Genomic DNA, 11,190 nt, shown 5'->3' on the forward strand with positions numbered 1-11,190 from the left:
CTGCCACCGAACTTCGCTAATTCCCACTGTATCTAACTTCAACCTATCCATTTCCCTTTTTAAATTTTCTAACCTACCTGCCCGATTAAGGGATCTGACATTCCACGCTCCGATCCGTAGAACGCCAGTTTTCTTCTCCTGATAACGACATCCTCTTGAGTAGTCCCCGCCCGGAGATCCGAATAGGGGACTATTTTACCTCCGGAATATTTTACCCAAGAGGACGCCATCATCATTTAATCATACAGTAAAGCTGCATGCCCTCAGGAAAAATTACGGCCGTAGTTTCCCCTTGCTTTCAGCCGTTCGCAGTACCAGCACAGCAAGGCCGTTTTGGTAATTGTTACAAGGCCAGATCAGTCAATCATCCAGACTGTTGCCCTTGCAACTACTGAAAAGGCTGCTGCCCCTCTTCAGGAACCACACGTTTGTCTGGCCTCTCAACAGATACCCCTCCGTTGTGGTTGTACCTACGGTACGGCTATCTGTATCGCTGAGGCACGCAAGCCTCCCCACCAACGGCAAGGTCCATGGTTCATGGGGGGTCCATTCACCCATGACTATTAAATTTTCATCTCCCTTCACTACCTGAATAGTTTCTTTTATCTCATTATACATTTCTACATTTTCTTTATCATCTGCAGAGTTGGTTGCCATATAAACTTGTACTACTGTAGTAGGCGTGGACTTCGTGTCTATCTTGGCCACAATAATGCGTTCACTATGCTGTATGTAGTATCTGACCCACACTCCTATTTTTATTCATTATTAAACCTACTTCCGCATTACCCCTATTTGATTTTGTATTTATATTCCTGTATTCACCTGACCAAAAGTCTTGATCCTCCTGCCACCAAACATCACTAATTCCCACTATATCTACCTTAAACCTATCAATTTCCCTTTTTAAATTTTCTAACCTACCAGCCCGATTAAGGGACCTGGAATTTCACGCTCCGATCTGAAGAACACCAGTTTTCTTTCTCCTGATATTGACGTCCTCTTGAGTAGTCCCCACCCGGAGATCCGGGTGGGGGACTATTTTACCTCCAGAATATTTACCCAAGAGGACGCCATCATCATTTAACCATACAGTAAAGGTGCATGCCTTCGGGAAAAATTACGGCTGTAGTTTCCCCTTGCTTTCAGCTGTTCACATAACCAGTACAGCAAGACCGTTTTGGTTAGCGTTACAAGGCCAGATCAGTCAATCATTCAGATTATTGCCCCTGCAACTATTGAAAAGGCTGCTGCCCCTCTCCAGGATCCACATGTTTGCCTGGCCTCTCAACAGATACCCCTCCATTGTGGTTGCACCTACGGTACGGCCACCTGTATCGCTGAGGTACACAAGCCTCCCCACCAATGGCAAGGCCCATGGGGGGGGGGTTAGGGTTTAGTAAAACCATATTCAGAAAAACCATTAGAATATGATTGGAGGGATGACTGATAGATTTGCACTTTCCATGGTGAGGAATTAGCTGGAATTGAAAATTGCAATGATAAAAAAGTAGGAATATCTCAAATATTAGCTAATCAATTTAGTGATTTTATTACTAATTATCCTAAAGGAGATTGTTATTTAATTAGAGTTTTGAATAATTTACCGCACACATTTTGGATAGTTAAAATTATAGGAAACAATTAATTAATGCTTTAATTAACAAATTACCATTTCAAATGCATCTCGAGGCTATAAATTTTTGTGGCATGTAAACCAAATTAGAAGAAAGATTAGCTAGAGGAGATAAAGGAATAAATCCATTACATGAAACATGTACAGAACATATATTTCTTATAGAGAATAAAGATTTAGAAAAACGACATGAAGCTTATAAAAAACTTCAATTATTTGCAAAAGGAAAATGCATTCTTCAGATGTTTCATAAGGAGAAAAAATAGCTGCAAGTGCAGTTAGCGAAATAACGTATGGAAAGTGAAAATTAGGTATGGGACTAGAACTTGTTTAAAATGTTTGGGGAATATAAAACATTCTGTATTAATTTTTAGTCTACATAAGTGGACAACTTTTCGATTTAGTAGTCTGTGCTATCTAGCGGCAAAATTCAACCAAATTCATTTAAATTTAAACTCAGTAATGAACAGTTAAATAACATGATACCATTTTTAACTGATTCACAAAAAAGAAAGGTAGAGAACCAATTGGTAAACATTTACTTGTTTCATTAACTACTCCTGTTATGAAAAAGATTGTTGAATATCTAACGAAAAAAGAAAGATGTTTCTGGATAACACGATAACAGAATTTTACAATAACTTTTGGCTGCATTATAATAATTAACTACTCTTGGTTTTTCCTGGTGTTTTTGCAGGAATTGAAAACAAAGTTATAAATAAGATAAAAGGTGGTAAAGACTTAGAAGAACTAAAAGACATGATTTAGTAATGGAAAAGTAAGTAAGTTAAAGAAATTTTCAAAGAAAGAATAAGAAAATTTAATAATCCCTTATCCAGCTTTGACATAGAATAATTAGTTAAAAATTAAATATCAAATAATTTCAAGTCCTTTTTTTGACTAGTGTATCACCAAATGAGCCAAAATCTTTAGAATGTGGAATAGTAAATTTAGATACTTCTGATCATGTTAGTACCCACCGGAATTTAAAAAAATATTTAGACTGTGTTTTGACGAAATATACCCTAATAAGTACTTGGGAAAAATAATCTATACTGCAATTTCGAGAGAATACTAAACTTCAGTAAAGTAATTTGTTGCCAATTGTGCCTATTTATTTTAACACTATTATGTATTAATTATAAGTTTATTAATATTTTAAATTTAATAAATGGGCATTTTTGGAAATAAGCTCAATATCGACTTAGAGAAAATAATAGATTTTCAATCATTAGAACCAAACATTAATAATGAATTAGTTTCAGTATTCAAAAATATTCAATCATCAGTACACTCAAAAATAGTTCATGTAATTAAAAAATTTCAGAAATAAATAAATCACATTTTTAAAGCAGCTAGATGTTGTATTGGTATTAAAGGTGAAAGAATCATGAACTAAATGATGCAATAGGGGCAAAAGATCTAGTGAACAAACAATATTTACAGAATGAGTTATCAAATATTGTTACAAAACTCTAATATACAAGTATTTTAATACAGTGCAATGTTTATATTGCTAAAATTAACTAAGTAAATACTTTACAAAAGCAGGGGATTGAAGAACTCATATAAACATAAATTTAATTCCAGATTTAAATGAGTTAAGAAATCTTCATCATGAAGTATATAATAAATAATTAACCAAATTTACTGTTATGACTGGAGGCAAGCAAAAAATGCATACCTTTCAATGATTTTATTCTTAAAAAAGGTGTTGCTATTGGTGAAAACGTAAACAGAGATTTAACATATAATCATTTCTGATATTTGGATGCTTGTGCTTCACAAACTTCATAAAATAACTCCTGGCATTCAGTCAATCAAAATAGTTCACAAATCGAACTGTAGTATTCAAAGATTAAGTTAAGACTGTTCCCATTGATGTAAAGATAAATGTATTTGGTGAATTAATTTAATTATTTTTGTTCTATTTAAATTAAGACTGATAGTCACATTTACTGTTTGAAGTACAAAAATATTACTGAAACACATAATCGCCATATATCAAGAAACGAAAATGGAAGACAAAGAATTTGAGGTCTTTGTGTAGTGTGCAAAACTAAAAAGAGAGAATATGTTAAAAAAATTTCCAAGCAAATGTCTAAATGTTCATAAATAAATTATTAATAGAAAAAAGTGATAAAAATTTTGAAACAAAATTTGAATTTCCTTTGAAATAGATGACTTCTGGCAAGCTGATTCAGGTAATCTGAAAGGAATTTTAAAAATAAATAAAGGATGTAAATACTTACTAACTGTTATAGATGTCTTCCAAAATTTGCTTGGACTTTTCCAGTTAAAGATACAACAGGTAAAAATATAGTTGATTGTGTCAAAAAATATTCATCACAAGATCGAAAAAAAATGCAACAGATAATGACAAATAAATTTATAATAAAGAATTTCAAAAATTAATGAAAAATTTAACATTTATTATTATTCAACAATTATTGAATTAAAATCGTTTGTTGTTGAACGATTTAAAGGAACATTGAAACATAACACGTGGAAGAAATTTGTTCTTCAAAGAAATTATAAAGTGGTTGACTTAGTTTCTAAATTAATTGTCAAATATTGTAACATGAAAAATTCGAGTACAAAAATGTTCCCAAAAGATGTAAGCAAAGAAACTGAAAAAATCTTATTCAAAACTGTTTGTGAAACAAATTTATGAAATATTGAATTTAAATGTAAATTTGGCGACAAAGTAAGAATAAATTAAAGGAAGTTTTCAAAACGGGTATACTGCTAAATGGCAAACAAATAAAAGAAGATTTTTAAGACCTAGATCTACTAAAAACTAATATACCAGATGTTTATCTCGTTCAAACAGTTTTATATAAGAAAGGTATTACAGTATATGTTAAATGGCTAGGATTTGATAATTAACACAAATGTTACATAAATAAAAGTAACTTAATTTTTTTAATATTAACAAAAAATTTAAATATAAGTGGAGAGTGTTACTGAGAATTTAAACATTTTTTCTCATTGAGTATAATATCCATTATACTTATTGTTTCATTAAAAGAGGTAGAGTTTATTTTTTTATTCATATAAAGTTTAACAACAACCACTTTATATAAAAATCATTTGAGGAATGTAAATTTGAATTATTGGAATCAGATGGTTTTAATGAATTTTGTTTAGTAGAAGTAGATAAAAAACTTCATGAATATTATTTTAAAGTCAACTATGAAATAAGTACTTGAAAATTTAGTTTTATATTCTATGAAGCCATTGTTAGATTATTTATATCATCATGCGATTGTTCTCATTTTGAAATTATTTCGGTGGCAATTAATTCTTTAAGTTCATTTCATTCGTTGATATAAAATTACTGAATTTGAAACATAATGAATTCTTAAAAATACTTCACAATTTAAATGTCTATTTCTGAAAATATCTTATGGATTTTGTACGCTTGTAAATTATGCTTCAATGCATAGTACTCATAATTAAAATCATGAAATCTTAAAATAACAAAAGTTGTTCTTAAATTTTGTTTGCTTGGTTGAGGAACTACATGTGGCGAGAAGCTATTTATTCATTCAATCTTTTCATGTAAAATATCTACACCTTTATGAAATTGCTCATTTGATTTTTGTATATAATCAACCTTAATTTTATTCAGTTATTATAAATAATTTATTAATGCTTTATATAGATGTTATACATTTATCTTTATTTTATGTTCTCCATGTTTTGTAATGGATGCTACAACTTCTTCATAAACCTAATGTTAAAAATTTTCTGCAAATGGTATTTGTGAAATGAGCGCTAAAAAATATAAATCCAGGTCCATTAACAAATTTTGTACGAGAATGAATATTTTAAATAGCAGCGATATATCACTATTGAAATTTTCATATGTTTTACAATATTCAATTGTTGTTTTAAAGCATCTCGAAAGTGTTTATATCCTAAGGTATCACTAACATGATTTTCACAAAACCATGGATTGCTTTTCATCAATAATTACTAAAACTAGCTTGCTTTTAAATATAAGTTTGTTAATTTTTTAGATCTACAAGTGACTCCATTTCTATATATTCCACTAAATTTTTCTTTCTGAAAGGGAAAGAAAACTAAAATGATTTGTTCACTGTGCAATCAAGAAGAAGAAATTCACAACTAAATAAAAGTAACAAAACAGAATATGGCTTCAAAATTAGATTATAATGATTTTTAAAAAGAAACAAAAAAACATCTTCATATCTGGCATATTAAATCAATTATAACTGAAAAATATAGGAAGAAAATTAAGAATTATTCTAATTATATTCATAACTGTGATCAGTCAAAAATATGGAAATAGCTTTAATTTGTCAAAAAAAATAAAGAGAGAAGTTACCAAAAAGCTAAACTTTTTTGTGGAAAATTTGTTTGAATAACTTATTAGGAAAAACATTAAATTTATATTTGAATTTAATTTAATCTTTTATGTAACTGTTCAGTTCTCATGAGAAATCATTTTTATCATCTTTTATTTTATTTGGTTTTTATTTATAATGACCATATGGTAATCTATTAATAGCATCTTGTAACACACCTTGTCTATCATCATTTTATTACTTTCAACTATATACAATTCCTGTTTAAATAATCTACTCAAATTCATTTTTATATGTTGTTTTATTCTGTCAGTTAATCACTTTTTCAAAAGTACTTTCATTTTACAACAGGTTTCTTAACTCTTTTACATTTGTTCTCCTCTTTAATGCCAACTTCATAAGCATACAGTCTCGATCTCTTACTAATGTGCTCCAAATAAACTTTTCCACAATTTTCATCTATTATTTTTCCTAAAATGCTCTTATTGATTTGCGGAAGTCCATAAATATTATTTTTGGATAATACTTATGTCAAAGTAATCAATTATTGATTTCATATCTTTACAGAAGTTAATGGTTCAAATGGCTCTGGGCACTATGGGACTCAATATCTGAGGTCATCAGTCCCCTAGAACTTAGAACTACTTAAACCTAATTAACCTAAGGACATCACACACATCCATACCCGAGGCAGGATTCGAACCTGCAACTGGAGCGGTCGTGTGGTTCCAGACTGTAGTGCCTAGAACCTCTCGGCCACACTAGCCAGCTTTACAGAAGTTTTTTAAAGGTCTTTTATTCAATTCATTATCATTGTTATTAATGTTGTCATCTGGATTTAAAATAAGATCTATCTGTTTTACAGATTGGTCAAAGTTGTATTATAATTTTATATTTTAGTTCTTCCTTCTTCATTTCTTTATTCATTTCCCTCCTACTAAAACAATCAATAAATTCCAACATATTTTGTCTAGTTACATTTGCATAACCATTTTCTATACAATAATTTTTTAAATCTCTATAAGTCAATCCATACTTTCCTTTATTATAATTTTCTCAGTTTTGGTGTTCATTTTGTTTCGGTTGTATTTATATTCAATAAAGTTTAAGTTATGTTATTAAAATGTTTGCAGTTAAAATGTACCTTTGAGATGATTAATTTAAATTTCAATCGACGATATAGATAGGGAAGGTTTGACAGTTCTTATTTATAAAGGTAAAAATTCATGAGATTGTCTCCTTTTTTAAGAAATCGTTATTTGGCTTTTCAGATATAGGCAAACATGTGATGAGATTTGAGTGGGGAATACTATACAATTAGAATCTTGGTTTATAACAGGGAATTTTTAATCCAATGTACTCTTTGTCCCTGAACTCTCAAAAATATATTACTCATGATGGTGATGGTAATGTGAAGATCAAACTAATCGTGTGACCGAATAAACACATTCTCAAGATACAGCTACGGTGGTACTTTTTCAAACGTATATCATCAGCTGATTTCCCTCATCCATACAATAAGTTGGATATCCACAAGCTAATTATTTTGCATTTCACAACATATAAATGGGACACAGACTGTCTATATTCCAAAGAAAAGAGGAAGGTACAAAATTATGTTTTTTTAATCACTAATTTCGTAAACGGCCGCTAGGGTGTTAGCGCCGATAATCAGTTATGAATAAGATGGCTCTGATGCATTGAAAGGTTTTCTGCTACTTCAATTTACAAGAAGTGAGTCGGCAGTTAGAGTGCAGAGAGCGTTTCGCTCAGATTCGGCATTGAACCACCAACTAGAAAAAGCGTAAGCTGTCGGTTGAAGCAATTATAGCAAACTGGATATTTCTGCAAATGAAAAAACTTTGTTCAATCGCATACCTGGACATATTGGTTTTTCCTTAATTCATTAAAGATTCACAAGAATTTATTTTGCAACAGGATTCCCCATTGGCACCGTCATTTCTAAGGATTTTTAAATCAGTACTGTTGTGTACATAGTCCCGCATAGTCAGCACGTACACAACTTTCCCACTAGAGCGCGCCACGCTAAGCACAACAACGCAGGCGCAGCGCTCGTCCGTCTCCGCTCTACGAGATGGCGCTGCCATAAAGACGGACCAAATTCTGCTTCCGCCGAGATGCCAATGAGATTGCTGCTAACGTGGAACCTTTTCGCCTTGCAGATCACACTCGCGCAGTGGTACATGAACGCGTGAGGTATTATAACGAGTGTACAGACCTCCGACTAGTCAGTCTGCATTAGTCTGCATCTGTCTGTACCAGTCTATAGTCAAGTTTCAGTCTGCGCCTAATAAGATTACCATATTCCTGTACATAGCCATGAAAAGAAACGTATAGACACTTTGTCAAGTATCAGAGATATGTGAGAATAAGATTAACGTACCAAGACCAAAGGAACTTCAGATTGTCAATTGCAAACAGCATCCAGAATCCATTAAGTAAGGTTTATGATTTTTATAATTTTAATAAATGTGTGTGACAATTAATAAAGTTCTGTTTAAAGCTGGTCACCATCAATCTGCTACTCTAAGCGTGCAAGTGGCATTTCTATCGTCTGACCTAACGGCAGAAGATAAACACGCCACAATAAGACCATGAGACATATTGCTGACACTTGCCTACTTCGTTAGAGCGACAAGTCAAATAATCTGATGGTGTGTGTACCGAAGCTCTTACAGTACGCACACTGCAAGTACTTTCCTCAACGAGAAATGGGAAAGTAATTCCTGCTCTACACTTGTGACCACCAAGATCTGCTGACCTCATGTCCCGTGAAGTTTCCCTGTGCCACTGTCTTAAGGAGGCCTTTACATCACACCTGATCCAACAGTTCTGGCCACCCTGTGTAACGATTTCACTACTCAGGTGGATTGTGTGACAGAAGACGCGCTTGTTTGCACGTGGGACGAGTTTGGCTACTGCTTAGCTTTTTCCATGCAGCAAAGAGGGGGCACATTGAATATTTATAGCATGTGTTAAAAAAAATAAAATAAAAATAAAAAACTTTGCCGCCCACGGTGGCCGAGCGGTTCTAGGCGCTTTAGTCCCGAACCGTGCGACCGCTACGGTCGCAGGTTCGAGTCCTACCTGGGGCATGGATGTGTGTGATGTCCTTAGGTTAGTTAGGTTTAAGTAGTTCTAAGTTCTAGGGGACTGATGACCTCAGATGTTAAGTCCCATAGTGCTCAGAGCGATTTTCGATTTAAAAAAACTTTGAATCTTCCTCATTTCATTAATGTGCAAACAGTTCATGTATTATTTATATTTTGCGACATACTATATTGAGTACATCGTTCTGAATAACCCCTATGTATTGGTCGAATCCTCTCAGAATTTGTACATTAGACCGCACAGTAATGCATGATGCCTCTTTTGTGGCGTCTGCCACTGTAGCTGGCTGAGTGTCCCCACTGCCCTTTCGCGCTTTCTAAATGAAATTGTGTCGAAAGGTGCTGCTCTTCTTTGTATTGTGTCTGTTTTCCTTATCTATCCTGTCTGGTAAGTGTCCCAGCCTAGCGAGCAATATTCGAGTTTCAGTCGAATGAGAGTTGTGGACATACTTCATGTGTGGACTATACTTTCCGAGAATTCTTCTAGTGAATTTCAGTCTGGTAACTGCCTTTCTTGGGTGCAGACTATGTGATAATTTCACTTTATATCGCTCCGTAAGCATATTCCCAGATATTTAATGAATGCGGTTCCTTCCTTTTATTTTCCAGCCGTCGTCTAATGATACAATAGTGGGTCTTTTTGGGTACATAAACTCAATACGTTAAATTTGTTTACGTTAAAGGCCAACTCCCAATTCCTGCACCAAACATCGATCCTCTGGAGTTCGTCCTACACATCGATACTGTTTTCTAGCATTGTGACTTCTCTGTACATCACAGGATCGTCAGCGAAAACTACACAGAACTTCAGTCCTTACCCACTAGGCTATTTATGCATGTACACTGAGGTGACAAAAGCCATGGGATAGTGATATACACATATACAGATGGCGACAGTATCGTGTTCACAAGGTATCAAAGGGCACTACATTGGCCAAGCTGTCATTTGTACTCAGGTGGTTCATGTGAAAAGGTTTCAGGCGGGATTATGGCAGAACGGCGGGAGTCAACGGACTTTGAATCGCACAGCACTTTCCATTTCGTAAATGGTTAGGGAATTCAGTAGTCCGAAATCCACAGTGTCAAGAGTGTGCTGAGAATATTAAATTTGAGGAATTACGAGGGATGTTCGGAAAGTAAGGTCCGATGGGTCTCGAAATGAATTTAAGTTTATTCACAACAGTTGGTCATAACTTCCAGTTATCTCTCTAAATAGTCGCCGCTCCGACTTAAACATTTGTCGTGGCGTTGTACAGACTTCCCAGTACCCTCGTCACAGAAAGCAGCCGCCTGTTCTTTCCGCGAATTCTCTACGCTGATCTGCTTTTCGTTGTTTGTGCCACAATGTTGTCCACGTATCCAGCCGTTCAGGTGAGCAGAGATGAACAATGGGGAGAGCCAATTAAGGGCTGTATTGTGGGTGATCAAACACGTCTCATCGAAAACGCAGCAGGGGCGTCTTCACTGCCCTGCAGAATGCGGTTGAAAATTGTGTTGAAGAAAGGAACGCATGACATTTATGTTATGTGGGCTACATAGCTTCAGGAGAAATCTCTCACCAGATCCACATGCTTGGCAGGAGACTGTTGTTTCAGGCATTTCTACATGATCACTTTCGCCCTGAACGGAAAAGAGCGACGCGAAGCGATCGACAGACACACTAAAGACACTGCCCAATACATCTGTACGAAGTTCCATCGGATTTTCACACTGGTTTCTATTTCACACCTAATCGGACCTTACCTTCCGAATACGCCTCGTGCCTCTCACTATCGGCAACACAGCAGCGTAGAGTTCTCACTATTAATAGACAAGGAACACTGCGTGAAATGACCGCAAAAACCAGTGTGGGACGTACGACGAACGTATCCGTGAGTACAATGCCCCAAAATTTGGCGTTAATGGGCTATAGGAGCAGACGACCGGCTTGAGTACCTTTACTAACAGCACGGCATCGCCTGCAGCGTCTCTCATGGGCTCAGGGCCATATCGTTTGTGTTGTGACTTGGCAAGACAGCCAAACCACTATGAGATAGCCGAAAAGCACGCGTTTAAGCTCACGCAGGCTGGTGTGTGGTCTGGAACAGTT

This window comes from Schistocerca piceifrons, chromosome 9, assembly GCF_021461385.2.
Source record: "Schistocerca piceifrons isolate TAMUIC-IGC-003096 chromosome 9, iqSchPice1.1, whole genome shotgun sequence".
In the NCBI taxonomy this organism is placed as follows: Eukaryota; Metazoa; Arthropoda; class Insecta; order Orthoptera; family Acrididae; genus Schistocerca; species Schistocerca piceifrons.